A 16,211-nucleotide genomic window follows, 5' to 3' on the forward strand; every position below is an offset into this window, starting at 1 on the left:
TCCTGGTATTCTGTATACGCCCCCTCCCCACACACAGAGAGAGAGAGAGAGAGAGAGAGAGAGAGAGAGAGAGAGAGAGAGAGACCGTGTGTGTGTGTGTGTGTGTGTGTGTGTGGAAGTGAGGAAAAGCCAAAGATGGTTCCAGCTGGCTTTGAACCCATAAACATTTCAAAAAACATTGAAGTTACATTAGGAAAGATATATGAAAGCACACAATCAGAAAACCAGTATTGTACATGGTCATAATATATGAAGAATAAATGCACATGAGAAGTGAATGAGACGAGCCACTGTGTGATGATGAAGATGATGATGAAGATGATGAAGATGATGATGATGACCATCGTGAGCGTAGGAGTTGTTAGTGGTCACTTTTTATGTTCTATGTGTGGATTATCAGTTTCATGAGGTAAGACTTGACTAACCAGAAATGTGTGTTTCTAATGAAGGCATCATGTTAATTGTGATATTCATGAACTTTAACGTAGTTGTGTGTACACAATGACTTGACCCGGGTCTGTCTCACCTATAAAGAGCCTGTGTGTGGCTGCACTCCTCGTTTACGGCCATACCACTCTGAACACGCCCGATCTCGTCCGATCTCGGAAGCTAAGCAGGGTCGGGCCGGGTTAGTACTTGGATGGGAGACCGCCTGGGAATACCCGGTGCCGTAAGCATTTTCGCCCTCTAAGCAGCGGGGGGCGCTGTTTCTCCTTCACTGTCATTTCAGGAAATATTATTGCAGCTTTTTACACTTCACTCAATGCTGCACAGCTGTACAAAAGTACAATAACATTTAAAGAGCTTTAAAAAGGAATATAACTGAGAACCTCTTTCAATTGGCTAATTACTCAACATCACAATTATATGAACAAAGATGAAGAAAGTTCTACAGCTGTGCAGCATTGAGTGAAGTGTAAAATGCGACAATAATATTTACTAAATGACACTGGGGTAGAAGACAAGATAAGAAAAAAAAGAGAGAAAAGGAGAGGAAAAGAGGAGAAATTCATTTCTCCTGACCTAACCCTCCATCACCAAAGCTTTAAATGTTGATTTGGATCATAAATTATTTTCCAAAAACGTAGTTTGGTATCTTTGTGTGCACAGTGACTTGACCCGGGTCTGTCTCACCTATAAAGAGCCTGTGTGTGGCTGCACTCCTCGTTTACGGCCATACCACTCTGAACACGCCCGATCTCGTCCGATCTCGGAAGCTAAGCAGGGTCGGGCCGGGTTAGTACTTGGATGGGAGACCGCCTGGGAATACCCGGTGCCGTAAGCATTTTCGCCCTCTAAGCAGCGGGGGGCGCTGGATCTCCTTCACTGTCATTTCAGGAAATATTATTGCAGCTTTTTACACTTCACTCAATGCTGCACAGCTGTACAAAAGTACAATAACATTTAAAGAGCTTTAAAAAGGAATATAACTGAGAAACTTCTACAATTTGCAAATTAACACTCCCTCTGTCCTGGTATTCTGTATACGCCCCCTCCCCACACACAGAGAGAGAGAGAGAAAGAGAGAGAGAGAGAGAGAGAGAGAGACCGTGTGTGTGTGTGTGTGTGTGTGTGTGTGTGGAAGTGAGGAAAAGCCAAAGATGGTTCCAGCTGGCTTTGAACCCATAAACATTTCAAAAAACATTGAAGTTACATTAGGAAAGATATATGAAAGCACACAATCAGAAAACCAGTATTGTACATGGTCATAATATATGAAGAATAAATGCACATGAGAAGTGAATGAGACGAGCCACTGTGTGATGATGAAGATGATGATGAAGATGATGAAGATGATGATGATGACCATCGTGAGCGTAGGAGTTGTTAGTGGTCACTTTTTATGTTCTATGTGTGGATTATCAGTTTCATGAGGTAAGACTTGACTAACCAGAAATGTGTGTTTCTAATGAAGGCATCATGTTAATTGTGATATTCATGAACTTTAACGTAGTTGTGTGTACACAATGACTTGACCCGGGTCTGTCTCACCTATAAAGAGCCTGTGTGTGGCTGCACTCCTCGTTTACGGCCATACCACTCTGAACACGCCCGATCTCGTCCGATCTCGGAAGCTAAGCAGGGTCGGGCCGGGTTAGTACTTGGATGGGAGACCGCCTGGGAATACCCGGTGCCGTAAGAATTTTCGCCCTCTAAGCAGCGGGGGGCGCTGTTTCTCCTTCACTGTCATTTCAGGAAATATTATTGCAGCTTCTTACACTTCACTCAATGCTGCACAGCTGTACAAAAGTACAATAACATTTAAAGAGCTTTAAAAAGGAATATAACTGAGAACCTCTTTCAATTGGCTAATTATTCAACATCACAATTATATGAACAAAGATGAAGAAAGTTCTACAGCTGTGCAGCATTGAGTGAAGTGTAAAATGCGACAATAATATTTACTAAATGACACTGGGGTAGAAGACAAGATAAGAAAAAAAAGAGAGAAAAGGAGAGGAAAAGAGGAGAAATTCATTTCTCCTGACCTAACCCTCCATCACCAAAGCTTTAAATGTTGATTTGGATCATAAATTATTTTCCAAAAACGTAGTTTGGTATCTTTGTGTGCACAATGACTTGACCCGGGTCTGTCTCACCTATAAAGAGCCTGTGTGTGGCTGCACTCCTCGTTTACGGCCATACCACTCTGAACACGCCCGATCTCGTCCGATCTCGGAAGCTAAGCAGGGTCGGGCCGGGTTAGTACTTGGATGGGAGACCGCCTGGGAATACCCGGTGCCGTAAGCATTTTCGCCCTCTAAGCAGCGGGGGGCGCTGTTTCTCCTTCACTGTCATTTCAGGAAATATTATTGCAGCTTTTTACACTTCACTCAATGCTGCACAGCTGTACAAAAGTACAATAACATTTAAAGAGCTTTAAAAAGGAATATAACTGAGAAACTTCTACAATTTGCAAATTAACACTCCCTCTGTCCTGGTATTCTGTATACGCCCCCTCCCCACACACAGAGAGAGAGAGAGAGAGAGAGAGAGAGAGAGAGAGAGAGAGAGAGAGACCGTGTGTGTGTGTGTGTGTGTGTGTGTGTGGAAGTGAGGAAAAGCCAAAGATGGTTCCAGCTGGCTTTGAACCCATAAACATTTCAAAAAACATTGAAGTTACATTAGGAAAGATATATGAAAGCACACAATCAGAAAACCAGTATTGTACATGGTCATAATATATGAAGAATAAATGCACATGAGAAGTGAATGAGACGAGCCACTGTGTGATGATGAAGATGATGATGAAGATGATGAAGATGATGATGATGACCATCGTGAGCGTAGGAGTTGTTAGTGGTCACTTTTTATGTTCTATGTGTGGATTATCAGTTTCATGAGGTAAGACTTGACTAACCAGAAATGTGTGTTTCTAATGAAGGCATCATGTTAATTGTGATATTCATGAACTTTAACGTAGTTGTGTGTACACAATGACTTGACCCGGGTCTGTCTCACCTATAAAGAGCCTGTGTGTGGCTGCACTCCTCGTTTACGGCCATACCACTCTGAACACGCCCGATCTCGTCCGATCTCGGAAGCTAAGCAGGGTCGGGCCGGGTTAGTACTTGGATGGGAGACCGCCTGGGAATACCCGGTGCCGTAAGCATTTTCGCCCTCTAAGCAGCGGGGGGCGCTGTTTCTCCTTCACTGTCATTTCAGGAAATATTATTGCAGCTTTTTACACTTCACTCAATGCTGCACAGCTGTACAAAAGTACAATAACATTTAAAGAGCTTTAAAAAGGAACATAACTGAGAAACTTCTACAATTTGCAAATTAACACTCCCTCTGTCCTGGTATTCTGTATACGCCCCCTCCCCACACACAGAGAGAGAGAGAGAGAGAGAGAGAGAGAGAGAGAGAGAGAGAGAGAGAGACCGTGTGTGTGTGTGTGTGTGTGTGTGTGTGGAAGTGAGGAAAAGCCAAAGATGGTTCCAGCTGGCTTTGAACCCATAAACATTTCAAAAAACATTGAAGTTACATTAGGAAAGATATATGAAAGCACACAATCAGAAAACCAGTATTGTACATGGTCATAATATATGAAGAATAAATGCACATGAGAAGTGAATGAGACGAGCCACTGTGTGATGATGAAGATGATGATGAAGATGATGAAGATGATGATGATGACCATCGTGAGCGTAGGAGTTGTTAGTGGTCACTTTTTATGTTCTATGTGTGGATTATCAGTTTCATGAGGTAAGACTTGACTAACCAGAAATGTGTGTTTCTAATGAAGGCATCATGTTAATTGTGATATTCATGAACTTTAACGTAGTTGTGTGTACACAATGACTTGACCCGGGTCTGTCTCACCTATAAAGAGCCTGTGTGTGGCTGCACTCCTCGTTTACGGCCATACCACTCTGAACACGCCCGATCTCGTCCGATCTCGGAAGCTAAGCAGGGTCGGGCCGGGTTAGTACTTGGATGGGAGACCGCCTGGGAATACCCGGTGCCGTAAGCATTTTCGCCCTCTAAGCAGCGGGGGGCGCTGTTTCTCCTTCACTGTCATTTCAGGAAATATTATTGCAGCTTTTTACACTTCACTCAATGCTGCACAGCTGTACAAAAGTACAATAACATTTAAAGAGCTTTAAAAAGGAATATAACTGAGAAACTTCTACAATTTGCAAATTAACACTCCCTCTGTCCTGGTATTCTGTATACGCCCCCTCCCCACACACAGAGAGAGAGAGAGAGAGAGAGAGAGAGAGAGAGAGAGAGAGAGAGAGAGAGACCGTGTGTGTGTGTGTGTGTGTGTGTGTGTGGAAGTGAGGAAAAGCCAAAGATGGTTCCAGCTGGCTTTGAACCCATAAACATTTCAAAAAACATTGAAGTTACATTAGGAAAGATATATGAAAGCACACAATCAGAAAACCAGTATTGTACATGGTCATAATATATGAAGAATAAATGCACATGAGAAGTGAATGAGACGAGCCACTGTGTGATGATGAAGATGATGATGAAGATGATGAAGATGATGATGATGACCATCGTGAGCGTAGGAGTTGTTAGTGGTCACTTTTTATGTTCTATGTGTGGATTATCAGTTTCATGAGGTAAGACTTGACTAACCAGAAATGTGTGTTTCTAATGAAGGCATCATGTTAATTGTGATATTCATGAACTTTAACGTAGTTGTGTGTACACAATGACTTGACCCGGGTCTGTCTCACCTATAAAGAGCCTGTGTGTGGCTGCACTCCTCGTTTACGGCCATACCACTCTGAACACGCCCGATCTCGTCCGATCTCGGAAGCTAAGCAGGGTCGGGCCGGGTTAGTACTTGGATGGGAGACCGCCTGGGAATACCCGGTGCCGTAAGCATTTTCGCCCTCTAAGCAGCGGGGGGCGCTGTTTCTCCTTCACTGTCATTTCAGGAAATATTATTGCAGCTTTTTACACTTCACTCAATGCTGCACAGCTGTACAAAAGTACAATAACATTTAAAGAGCTTTAAAAAGGAACATAACTGAGAAACTTCTACAATTTGCAAATTAACACTCCCTCTGTCCTGGTATTCTGTATACGCCCCCTCCCCACACACAGAGAGAGAGAGAGAGAGAGAGAGAGAGAGAGAGAGAGAGAGAGAGAGAGAGAGAGACCGTGTGTGTGTGTGTGTGTGTGTGTGTGTGGAAGTGAGGAAAAGCCAAAGATGGTTCCAGCTGGCTTTGAACCCATAAACATTTCAAAAAACATTGAAGTTACATTAGGAAAGATATATGAAAGCACACAATCAGAAAACCAGTATTGTACATGGTCATAATATATGAAGAATAAATGCACATGAGAAGTGAATGAGACGAGCCACTGTGTGATGATGAAGATGATGATGAAGATGATGAAGATGATGATGATGACCATCGTGAGCGTAGGAGTTGTTAGTGGTCACTTTTTATGTTCTATGTGTGGATTATCAGTTTCATGAGGTAAGACTTGACTAACCAGAAATGTGTGTTTCTAATGAAGGCATCATGTTAATTGTGATATTCATGAACTTTAACGTAGTTGTGTGTACACAATGACTTGACCCGGGTCTGTCTCACCTATAAAGAGCCTGTGTGTGGCTGCACTCCTCGTTTACGGCCATACCACTCTGAACACGCCCGATCTCGTCCGATCTCGGAAGCTAAGCAGGGTCGGGCCGGGTTAGTACTTGGATGGGAGACCGCCTGGGAATACCCGGTGCTGTAAGCATTTTCGCCCTCTAAGCAGCGGGGGGCGCTGTTTCTCCTTCACTGTCATTTCAGGAAATATTATTGCAGCTTTTTACACTTCACTCAATGCTGCACAGCTGTACAAAAGTACAATAACATTTAAAGAGCTTTAAAAAGGAATATAACTGAGAACCTCTTTCAATTGGCTAATTATTCAACATCACAATTATATGAACAAAGATGAAGAAAGTTCTACAGCTGTGCAGCATTGAGTGAAGTTTAAAATGCGACAATAATATTTACTAAATGACACTGGGGTAGAAGACAAGATAAGAAAAAAAAGAGAGAAAAGGAGAGGAAAAGAGGAGAAATTCATTTCTCCTGACCTAACCCTCCATCACCAAAGCTTTAAATGTTGATTTGGATCATAAATTATTTTCCAAAAACGTAGTTTGGTATCTTTGTGTGCACAATGACTTGACCCGGGTCTGTCTCACCTATAAAGAGCCTGTGTGTGGCTGCACTCCTCGTTTACGGCCATACCACTCTGAACACGCCCGATCTCGTCCGATCTCGGAAGCTAAGCAGGGTCGGGCCGGGTTAGTACTTGGATGGGAGACCGCCTGGGAATACCCGGTGCCGTAAGCATTTTCGCCCTCTAAGCAGCGGGGGGCGCTGTTTCTCCTTCACTGTCATTTCAGGAAATATTATTGCAGCTTTTTACACTTCACTCAATGCTGCACAGCTGTACAAAAGTACAATAACATTTAAAGAGCTTTAAAAAGGAATATAACTGAGAAACTTCTACAATTTGCAAATTAACACTCCCTCTGTCCTGGTATTCTGTATACGCCCCCTCCCCACACACAGAGAGAGAGAGAGAAAGAGAGAGAGAGAGAGAGAGAGAGAGACCGTGTGTGTGTGTGTGTGTGTGTGTGTGTGTGTGTGTGTGGAAGTGAGGAAAAGCCAAAGATGGTTCCAGCTGGCTTTGAACCCATAAACATTTCAAAAAACATTGAAGTTACATTAGGAAAGATATATGAAAGCACACAATCAGAAAACCAGTATTGTACATGGTCATAATATATGAAGAATAAATGCACATGAGAAGTGAATGAGACGAGCCACTGTGTGATGATGAAGATGATGATGAAGATGATGAAGATGATGATGATGACCATCGTGAGCGTAGGAGTTGTTAGTGGTCACTTTTTATGTTCTATGTGTGGATTATCAGTTTCATGAGGTAAGACTTGACTAACCAGAAATGTGTGTTTCTAATGAAGGCATCATGTTAATTGTGATATTCATGAACTTTAACGTAGTTGTGTGTACACAATGACTTGACCCGGGTCTGTCTCACCTATAAAGAGCCTGTGTGTGGCTGCACTCCTCGTTTACGGCCATACCACTCTGAACACGCCCGATCTCGTCCGATCTCGGAAGCTAAGCAGGGTCGGGCTGGGTTAGTACTTGGATGGGAGACCGCCTGGGAATACCCGGTGCCGTAAGCATTTTCGCCCTCTAAGCAGCGGGGGGCGCTGTTTCTCCTTCACTGTCATTTCAGGAAATATTATTGCAGCTTTTTACACTTCACTCAATGCTGCACAGCTGTACAAAAGTACAATAACATTTAAAGAGCTTTAAAAAGGAATATAACTGAGAAACTTCTACAATTTGCAAATTAACACTCCCTCTGTCCTGGTATTCTGTATACGCCCCCTCCCCACACACAGAGAGAGAGAGAGAGAGAGAGAGAGAGAGAGAGAGAGAGAGAGACCGTGTGTGTGTGTGTGTGTGTGTGTGTGTGGAAGTGAGGAAAAGCCAAAGATGGTTCCAGCTGGCTTTGAACCCATAAACATTTCAAAAAACATTGAAGTTACATTAGGAAAGATATATGAAAGCACACAATCAGAAAACCAGTATTGTACATGGTCATAATATATGAAGAATAAATGCACATGAGAAGTGAATGAGACGAGCCACTGTGTGATGATGAAGATGATGATGAAGATGATGAAGATGATGATGATGACCATCGTGAGCGTAGGAGTTGTTAGTGGTCACTTTTTATGTTCTATGTGTGGATTATCAGTTTCATGAGGTAAGACTTGACTAACCAGAAATGTGTGTTTCTAATGAAGGCATCATGTTAATTGTGATATTCATGAACTTTAACGTAGTTGTGTGTACACAATGACTTGACCCGGGTCTGTCTCACCTATAAAGAGCCTGTGTGTGGCTGCACTCCTCGTTTACGGCCATACCACTCTGAACACGCCCGATCTCGTCCGATCTCGGAAGCTAAGCAGGGTCGGGCCGGGTTAGTACTTGGATGGGAGACCGCCTGGGAATACCCGGTGCCGTAAGCATTTTCGCCCTCTAAGCAGCGGGGGGCGCTGTTTCTCCTTCACTGTCATTTCAGGAAATATTATTGCAGCTTTTTACACTTCACTCAATGCTGCACAGCTGTACAAAAGTACAATAACATTTAAAGAGCTTTAAAAAGGAATATAACTGAGAACCTCTTTCAATTGGCTAATTATTCAACATCACAATTATATGAACAAAGATGAAGAAAGTTCTACAGCTGTGCAGCATTGAGTGAAGTTTAAAATGCGACAATAATATTTACTAAATGACACTGGGGTAGAAGACAAGATAAGAAAAAAAAGAGAGAAAAGGAGAGGAAAAGAGGAGAAATTCATTTCTCCTGACCTAACCCTCCATCACCAAAGCTTTAAATGTTGATTTGGATCATAAATTATTTTCCAAAAACGTAGTTTGGTATCTTTGTGTGCACAATGACTTGACCCGGGTCTGTCTCACCTATAAAGAGCCTGTGTGTGGCTGCACTCCTCGTTTACGGCCATACCACTCTGAACACGCCCGATCTCGTCCGATCTCGGAAGCTAAGCAGGGTCGGGCCGGGTTAGTACTTGGATGGGAGACCGCCTGGGAATACCCGGTGCCGTAAGCATTTTCGCCCTCTAAGCAGCGGGGGGCGCTGTTTCTCCTTCACTGTCATTTCAGGAAATATTATTGCAGCTTTTTACACTTCACTCAATGCTGCACAGCTGTACAAAAGTACAATAACATTTAAAGAGCTTTAAAAAGGAATATAACTGAGAAACTTCTACAATTTGCAAATTAACACTCCCTCTGTCCTGGTATTCTGTATACGCCCCCTCCCCACACACAGAGAGAGAGAGAGAAAGAGAGAGAGAGAGAGAGAGAGAGAGAGAGACCGTGTGTGTGTGTGTGTGTGTGTGTGTGTGTGTGTGGAAGTGAGGAAAAGCCAAAGATGGTTCCAGCTGGCTTTGAACCCATAAACATTTCAAAAAACATTGAAGTTACATTAGGAAAGATATATGAAAGCACACAATCAGAAAACCAGTATTGTACATGGTCATAATATATGAAGAATAAATGCACATGAGAAGTGAATGAGACGAGCCACTGTGTGATGATGAAGATGATGATGAAGATGATGAGGATGATGATGATGACCATCGTGAGCGTAGGAGTTGTTAGTGGTCACTTTTTATGTTCTATGTGTGGATTATCAGTTTCATGAGGTAAGACTTGACTAACCAGAAATGTGTGTTTCTAATGAAGGCATCATGTTAATTGTGATATTCATGAACTTTAACGTAGTTGTGTGTACACAATGACTTGACCCGGGTCTGTCTCACCTATAAAGAGCCTGTGTGTGGCTGCACTCCTCGTTTACGGCCATACCACTCTGAACACGCCCGATCTCGTCCGATCTCGGAAGCTAAGCAGGGTCGGGCCGGGTTAGTACTTGGATGGGAGACCGCCTGGGAATACCCGGTGCCGTAAGCATTTTCGCCCTCTAAGCAGCGGGGGGCGCTGTTTCTCCTTCACTGTCATTTCAGGAAATATTATTGCAGCTTTTTACACTTCACTCAATGCTGCACAGCTGTACAAAAGTACAATAACATTTAAAGAGCTTTAAAAAGGAATATAACTGAGAACCTCTTTCAATTGGCTAATTATTCAACATCACAATTATATGAACAAAGATGAAGAAAGTTCTACAGCTGTGCAGCATTGAGTGAAGTTTAAAATGCGACAATAATATTTACTAAATGACACTGGGGTAGAAGACAAGATAAGAAAAAAAAGAGAGAAAAGGAGAGGAAAAGAGGAGAAATTCATTTCTCCTGACCTAACCCTCCATCACCAAAGCTTTAAATGTTGATTTGGATCATAAATTATTTTCCAAAAACGTAGTTTGGTATCTTTGTGTGCACAATGACTTGACCCGGGTCTGTCTCACCTATAAAGAGCCTGTGTGTGGCTGCACTCCTCGTTTACGGCCATACCACTCTGAACACGCCCGATCTCGTCCGATCTCGGAAGCTAAGCAGGGTCGGGCCGGGTTAGTACTTGGATGGGAGACCGCCTGGGAATACCCGGTGCCGTAAGCATTTTCGCCCTCTAAGCAGCGGGGGGCGCTGTTTCTCCTTCACTGTCATTTCAGGAAATATTATTGCAGCTTTTTACACTTCACTCAATGCTGCACAGCTGTACAAAAGTACAATAACATTTAAAGAGCTTTAAAAAGGAATATAACTGAGAAACTTCTACAATTTGCAAATTAACACTCCCTCTGTCCTGGTATTCTGTATACGCCCCCTCCCCACACACAGAGAGAGAGAGAGAAAGAGAGAGAGAGAGAGAGAGAGAGAGAGAGACCGTGTGTGTGTGTGTGTGTGTGTGTGTGTGTGTGTGGAAGTGAGGAAAAGCCAAAGATGGTTCCAGCTGGCTTTGAACCCATAAACATTTCAAAAAACATTGAAGTTACATTAGGAAAGATATATGAAAGCACACAATCAGAAAACCAGTATTGTACATGGTCATAATATATGAAGAATAAATGCACATGAGAAGTGAATGAGACGAGCCACTGTGTGATGATGAAGATGATGATGAAGATGATGAAGATGATGATGATGACCATCGTGAGCGTAGGAGTTGTTAGTGGTCACTTTTTATGTTCTATGTGTGGATTATCAGTTTCATGAGGTAAGACTTGACTAACCAGAAATGTGTGTTTCTAATGAAGGCATCATGTTAATTGTGATATTCATGAACTTTAACGTAGTTGTGTGTACACAATGACTTGACCCGGGTCTGTCTCACCTATAAAGAGCCTGTGTGTGGCTGCACTCCTCGTTTACGGCCATACCACTCTGAACACGCCCGATCTCGTCCGATCTCGGAAGCTAAGCAGGGTCGGGCCGGGTTAGTACTTGGATGGGAGACCGCCTGGGAATACCCGGTGCCGTAAGCATTTTCGCCCTCTAAGCAGCGGGGGGCGCTGTTTCTCCTTCACTGTCATTTCAGGAAATATTATTGCAGCTTTTTACACTTCACTCAATGCTGCACAGCTGTACAAAAGTACAATAACATTTAAAGAGCTTTAAAAAGGAATATAACTGAGAAACTTCTACAATTTGCAAATTAACACTCCCTCTGTCCTGGTATTCTGTATACGCCCCCTCCCCACACACAGAGAGAGAGAGAGAGAGAGAGAGAGAGAGAGAGAGAGAGAGAGAGAGACCGTGTGTGTGTGTGTGTGTGTGTGTGTGTGGAAGTGAGGAAAAGCCAAAGATGGTTCCAGCTGGCTTTGAACCCATAAACATTTCAAAAAACATTGAAGTTACATTAGGAAAGATATATGAAAGCACACAATCAGAAAACCAGTATTGTACATGGTCATAATATATGAAGAATAAATGCACATGAGAAGTGAATGAGACGAGCCACTGTGTGATGATGAAGATGATGATGAAGATGATGAAGATGATGATGATGACCATCGTGAGCGTAGGAGTTGTTAGTGGTCACTTTTTATGTTCTATGTGTGGATTATCAGTTTCATGAGGTAAGACTTGACTAACCAGAAATGTGTGTTTCTAATGAAGGCATCATGTTAATTGTGATATTCATGAACTTTAACGTAGTTGTGTGTACACAATGACTTGACCCGGGTCTGTCTCACCTATAAAGAGCCTGTGTGTGGCTGCACTCCTCGTTTACGGCCATACCACTCTGAACACGCCCGATCTCGTCCGATCTCGGAAGCTAAGCAGGGTCGGGCCGGGTTAGTACTTGGATGGGAGACCGCCTGGGAATACCCGGTGCCGTAAGCATTTTCGCCCTCTAAGCAGCGGGGGGCGCTGTTTCTCCTTCACTGTCATTTCAGGAAATATTATTGCAGCTTTTTACACTTCACTCAATGCTGCACAGCTGTACAAAAGTACAATAACATTTAAAGAGCTTTAAAAAGGAATATAACTGAGAACCTCTTTCAATTGGCTAATTATTCAACATCACAATTATATGAACAAAGATGAAGAAAGTTCTACAGCTGTGCAGCATTGAGTGAAGTTTAAAATGCGACAATAATATTTACTAAATGACACTGGGGTAGAAGACAAGATAAGAAAAAAAAGAGAGAAAAGGAGAGGAAAAGAGGAGAAATTCATTTCTCCTGACCTAACCCTCCATCACCAAAGCTTTAAATGTTGATTTGGATCATAAATTATTTTCCAAAAACGTAGTTTGGTATCTTTGTGTGCACAATGACTTGACCCGGGTCTGTCTCACCTATAAAGAGCCTGTGTGTGGCTGCACTCCTCGTTTACGGCCATACCACTCTGAACACGCCCGATCTCGTCCGATCTCGGAAGCTAAGCAGGGTCGGGCCGGGTTAGTACTTGGATGGGAGACCGCCTGGGAATACCCGGTGCCGTAAGCATTTTCGCCCTCTAAGCAGCGGGGGGCGCTGTTTCTCCTTCACTGTCATTTCAGGAAATATTATTGCAGCTTTTTACACTTCACTCAATGCTGCACAGCTGTACAAAAGTACAATAACATTTAAAGAGCTTTAAAAAGGAATATAACTGAGAAACTTCTACAATTTGCAAATTAACACTCCCTCTGTCCTGGTATTCTGTATACGCCCCCTCCCCACACACAGAGAGAGAGAGAGAAAGAGAGAGAGAGAGAGAGAGAGAGAGAGAGACCGTGTGTGTGTGTGTGTGTGTGTGTGTGTGTGTGTGGAAGTGAGGAAAAGCCAAAGATGGTTCCAGCTGGCTTTGAACCCATAAACATTTCAAAAAACATTGAAGTTACATTAGGAAAGATATATGAAAGCACACAATCAGAAAACCAGTATTGTACATGGTCATAATATATGAAGAATAAATGCACATGAGAAGTGAATGAGACGAGCCACTGTGTGATGATGAAGATGATGATGAAGATGATGAAGATGATGATGATGACCATCGTGAGCGTAGGAGTTGTTAGTGGTCACTTTTTATGTTCTATGTGTGGATTATCAGTTTCATGAGGTAAGACTTGACTAACCAGAAATGTGTGTTTCTAATGAAGGCATCATGTTAATTGTGATATTCATGAACTTTAACGTAGTTGTGTGTACACAATGACTTGACCCGGGTCTGTCTCACCTATAAAGAGCCTGTGTGTGGCTGCACTCCTCGTTTACGGCCATACCACTCTGAACACGCCCGATCTCGTCCGATCTCGGAAGCTAAGCAGGGTCGGGCCGGGTTAGTACTTGGATGGGAGACCGCCTGGGAATACCCGGTGCCGTAAGCATTTTCGCCCTCTAAGCAGCGGGGGGCGCTGTTTCTCCTTCACTGTCATTTCAGGAAATATTATTGCAGCTTTTTACACTTCACTCAATGCTGCACAGCTGTACAAAAGTACAATAACATTTAAAGAGCTTTAAAAAGGAATATAACTGAGAAACTTCTACAATTTGCAAATTAACACTCCCTCTGTCCTGGTATTCTGTATACGCCCCCTCCCCACACACAGAGAGAGAGAGAGAGAGAGAGAGAGAGAGAGAGAGAGAGAGAGAGAGACCGTGTGTGTGTGTGTGTGTGTGTGTGTGTGGAAGTGAGGAAAAGCCAAAGATGGTTCCAGCTGGCTTTGAACCCATAAACATTTCAAAAAACATTGAAGTTACATTAGGAAAGATATATGAAAGCACACAATCAGAAAACCAGTATTGTACATGGTCATAATATATGAAGAATAAATGCACATGAGAAGTGAATGAGACGAGCCACTGTGTGATGATGAAGATGATGATGAAGATGATGAAGATGATGATGATGACCATCGTGAGCGTAGGAGTTGTTAGTGGTCACTTTTTATGTTCTATGTGTGGATTATCAGTTTCATGAGGTAAGACCTGACTAACCAGAAATGTGTGTTTCTAATGAAGGCATCATGTTAATTGTGATATTCATGAACTTTAACGTAGTTGTGTGTACACAATGACTTGACCCGGGTCTGTCTCACCTATAAAGAGCCTGTGTGTGGCTGCACTCCTCGTTTACGGCCATACCACTCTGAACACGCCCGATCTCGTCCGATCTCGGAAGCTAAGCAGGGTCGGGCCGGGTTAGTACTTGGATGGGAGACCGCCTGGGAATACCCGGTGCCGTAAGCATTTTCGCCCTCTAAGCAGCGGGGGGCGCTGTTTCTCCTTCACTGTCATTTCAGGAAATATTATTGCAGCTTTTTACACTTCACTCAATGCTGCACAGCTGTACAAAAGTACAATAACATTTAAAGAGCTTTAAAAAGGAACATAACTGAGAAACTTCTACAATTTGCAAATTAACACTCCCTCTGTCCTGGTATTCTGTATACGCCCCCTCCCCACACACAGAGAGAGAGAGAGAGAGAGAGAGAGAGAGAGAGAGAGAGAGAGAGAGAGAGAGAGACCGTGTGTGTGTGTGTGTGTGTGTGTGTGTGGAAGTGAGGAAAAGCCAAAGATGGTTCCAGCTGGCTTTGAACCCATAAACATTTCAAAAAACATTGAAGTTACATTAGGAAAGATATATGAAAGCACACAATCAGAAAACCAGTATTGTACATGGTCATAATATATGAAGAATAAATGCACATGAGAAGTGAATGAGACGAGCCACTGTGTGATGATGAAGATGATGATGAAGATGATGAAGATGATGATGATGACCATCGTGAGCGTAGGAGTTGTTAGTGGTCACTTTTTATGTTCTATGTGTGGATTATCAGTTTCATGAGGTAAGACTTGACTAACCAGAAATGTGTGTTTCTAATGAAGGCATCATGTTAATTGTGATATTCATGAACTTTAACGTAGTTGTGTGTACACAATGACTTGACCCGGGTCTGTCTCACCTATAAAGAGCCTGTGTGTGGCTGCACTCCTCGTTTACGGCCATACCACTCTGAACACGCCCGATCTCGTCCGATCTCGGAAGCTAAGCAGGGTCGGGCGGGGTTAGTACTTGGATGGGAGACCGCCTGGGAATACCCGGTGCTGTAAGCATTTTCGCCCTCTAAGCAGCGGGGGGCGCTGTTTCTCCTTCACTGTCATTTCAGGAAATATTATTGCAGCTTTTTACACTTCACTCAATGCTGCACAGCTGTACAAAAGTACAATAACATTTAAAGAGCTTTAAAAAGGAATATAACTGAGAACCTCTTTCAATTGGCTAATTATTCAACATCACAATTATATGAACAAAGATGAAGAAAGTTCTACAGCTGTGCAGCATTGAGTGAAGTTTAAAATGCGACAATAATATTTACTAAATGACACTGGGGTAGAAGACAAGATAAGAAAAAAAAGAGAGAAAAGGAGAGGAAAAGAGGAGAAATTCATTTCTCCTGACCTAACCCTCCATCACCAAAGCTTTAAATGTTGATTTGGATCATAAATTATTTTCCAAAAACGTAGTTTGGTATCTTTGTGTGCACAATGACTTGACCCGGGTCTGTCTCACCTATAAAGAGCCTGTGTGTGGCTGCACTCCTCGTTTACGGCCATACCACTCTGAACACGCCCGATCTCGTCCGATCTCGGAAGCTAAGCAGGGTCGGGCCGGGTTAGTACTTGGATGGGAGACCGCCTGGGAATACCCGGTGCCGTAAGCATTTTCGCCCTCTAAGCAGCGGGGGGCGCTGTTTCTCCTTCAC

General features: G+C 43.0%; 21 non-coding genes across 21 annotated transcripts; all 21 read left to right on the forward strand.

Annotated features, from left to right (window-relative positions):
* The first annotated feature begins 558 nt into the window (after positions 1-558).
* On the forward strand, positions 559-677 carry LOC142997867 (5S ribosomal RNA). The gene has a single exon (XR_012962574.1). It is a non-coding gene; the product is annotated as a 5S ribosomal RNA (ribosomal RNA).
* A 489-nt stretch (positions 678-1,166) lies between these two features.
* On the forward strand, positions 1,167-1,285 carry LOC142997879 (5S ribosomal RNA). Its single transcript, XR_012962585.1, has one exon. It is a non-coding gene; the product is annotated as a 5S ribosomal RNA (ribosomal RNA).
* Positions 1,286-2,024: 739 nt separating this feature from the next.
* Positions 2,025-2,143, forward strand: LOC142998729 (5S ribosomal RNA). The gene has a single exon (XR_012963026.1). It is a non-coding gene; the product is annotated as a 5S ribosomal RNA (ribosomal RNA).
* Positions 2,144-2,632: 489 nt separating this feature from the next.
* LOC142997891 (5S ribosomal RNA) lies at positions 2,633-2,751 on the forward strand. Its single transcript, XR_012962596.1, has one exon. It is a non-coding gene; the product is annotated as a 5S ribosomal RNA (ribosomal RNA).
* A 743-nt stretch (positions 2,752-3,494) lies between these two features.
* On the forward strand, positions 3,495-3,613 carry LOC142997902 (5S ribosomal RNA). Its single transcript, XR_012962607.1, has one exon. It is a non-coding gene; the product is annotated as a 5S ribosomal RNA (ribosomal RNA).
* A 745-nt stretch (positions 3,614-4,358) lies between these two features.
* On the forward strand, positions 4,359-4,477 carry LOC142997915 (5S ribosomal RNA). Its single transcript, XR_012962618.1, has one exon. It is a non-coding gene; the product is annotated as a 5S ribosomal RNA (ribosomal RNA).
* Positions 4,478-5,224: 747 nt separating this feature from the next.
* On the forward strand, positions 5,225-5,343 carry LOC142997926 (5S ribosomal RNA). Its single transcript, XR_012962629.1, has one exon. It is a non-coding gene; the product is annotated as a 5S ribosomal RNA (ribosomal RNA).
* Positions 5,344-6,094: 751 nt separating this feature from the next.
* Positions 6,095-6,213, forward strand: LOC142998623 (5S ribosomal RNA). Its single transcript, XR_012962925.1, has one exon. It is a non-coding gene; the product is annotated as a 5S ribosomal RNA (ribosomal RNA).
* Positions 6,214-6,702: 489 nt separating this feature from the next.
* LOC142997939 (5S ribosomal RNA) lies at positions 6,703-6,821 on the forward strand. Its single transcript, XR_012962641.1, has one exon. It is a non-coding gene; the product is annotated as a 5S ribosomal RNA (ribosomal RNA).
* A 747-nt stretch (positions 6,822-7,568) lies between these two features.
* LOC142998666 (5S ribosomal RNA) lies at positions 7,569-7,687 on the forward strand. Its single transcript, XR_012962965.1, has one exon. It is a non-coding gene; the product is annotated as a 5S ribosomal RNA (ribosomal RNA).
* Positions 7,688-8,426: 739 nt separating this feature from the next.
* On the forward strand, positions 8,427-8,545 carry LOC142997950 (5S ribosomal RNA). Its single transcript, XR_012962652.1, has one exon. It is a non-coding gene; the product is annotated as a 5S ribosomal RNA (ribosomal RNA).
* Positions 8,546-9,034: 489 nt separating this feature from the next.
* LOC142997961 (5S ribosomal RNA) lies at positions 9,035-9,153 on the forward strand. Its single transcript, XR_012962663.1, has one exon. It is a non-coding gene; the product is annotated as a 5S ribosomal RNA (ribosomal RNA).
* Positions 9,154-9,900: 747 nt separating this feature from the next.
* LOC142997972 (5S ribosomal RNA) lies at positions 9,901-10,019 on the forward strand. Its single transcript, XR_012962674.1, has one exon. It is a non-coding gene; the product is annotated as a 5S ribosomal RNA (ribosomal RNA).
* Positions 10,020-10,508: 489 nt separating this feature from the next.
* On the forward strand, positions 10,509-10,627 carry LOC142997983 (5S ribosomal RNA). The gene has a single exon (XR_012962685.1). It is a non-coding gene; the product is annotated as a 5S ribosomal RNA (ribosomal RNA).
* Positions 10,628-11,374: 747 nt separating this feature from the next.
* On the forward strand, positions 11,375-11,493 carry LOC142997995 (5S ribosomal RNA). Its single transcript, XR_012962696.1, has one exon. It is a non-coding gene; the product is annotated as a 5S ribosomal RNA (ribosomal RNA).
* A 743-nt stretch (positions 11,494-12,236) lies between these two features.
* Positions 12,237-12,355, forward strand: LOC142998007 (5S ribosomal RNA). The gene has a single exon (XR_012962697.1). It is a non-coding gene; the product is annotated as a 5S ribosomal RNA (ribosomal RNA).
* Positions 12,356-12,844: 489 nt separating this feature from the next.
* Positions 12,845-12,963, forward strand: LOC142998019 (5S ribosomal RNA). The gene has a single exon (XR_012962698.1). It is a non-coding gene; the product is annotated as a 5S ribosomal RNA (ribosomal RNA).
* A 747-nt stretch (positions 12,964-13,710) lies between these two features.
* Positions 13,711-13,829, forward strand: LOC142998030 (5S ribosomal RNA). Its single transcript, XR_012962699.1, has one exon. It is a non-coding gene; the product is annotated as a 5S ribosomal RNA (ribosomal RNA).
* Positions 13,830-14,572: 743 nt separating this feature from the next.
* On the forward strand, positions 14,573-14,691 carry LOC142998042 (5S ribosomal RNA). Its single transcript, XR_012962700.1, has one exon. It is a non-coding gene; the product is annotated as a 5S ribosomal RNA (ribosomal RNA).
* Positions 14,692-15,442: 751 nt separating this feature from the next.
* LOC142997077 (5S ribosomal RNA) lies at positions 15,443-15,561 on the forward strand. The gene has a single exon (XR_012961816.1). It is a non-coding gene; the product is annotated as a 5S ribosomal RNA (ribosomal RNA).
* A 489-nt stretch (positions 15,562-16,050) lies between these two features.
* Positions 16,051-16,169, forward strand: LOC142998054 (5S ribosomal RNA). Its single transcript, XR_012962702.1, has one exon. It is a non-coding gene; the product is annotated as a 5S ribosomal RNA (ribosomal RNA).
* Positions 16,170-16,211: the final 42 nt, after the last annotated feature.

This window comes from Genypterus blacodes, unplaced genomic scaffold (assembly GCF_046128005.1).
Source record: "Genypterus blacodes isolate CSIRO-AG114 ecotype Tasmania unplaced genomic scaffold, CSIRO-AGI_Gbla_v1 ptg000039l_1, whole genome shotgun sequence".
In the NCBI taxonomy this organism is placed as follows: domain Eukaryota; kingdom Metazoa; phylum Chordata; class Actinopteri; order Ophidiiformes; family Ophidiidae; genus Genypterus; species Genypterus blacodes.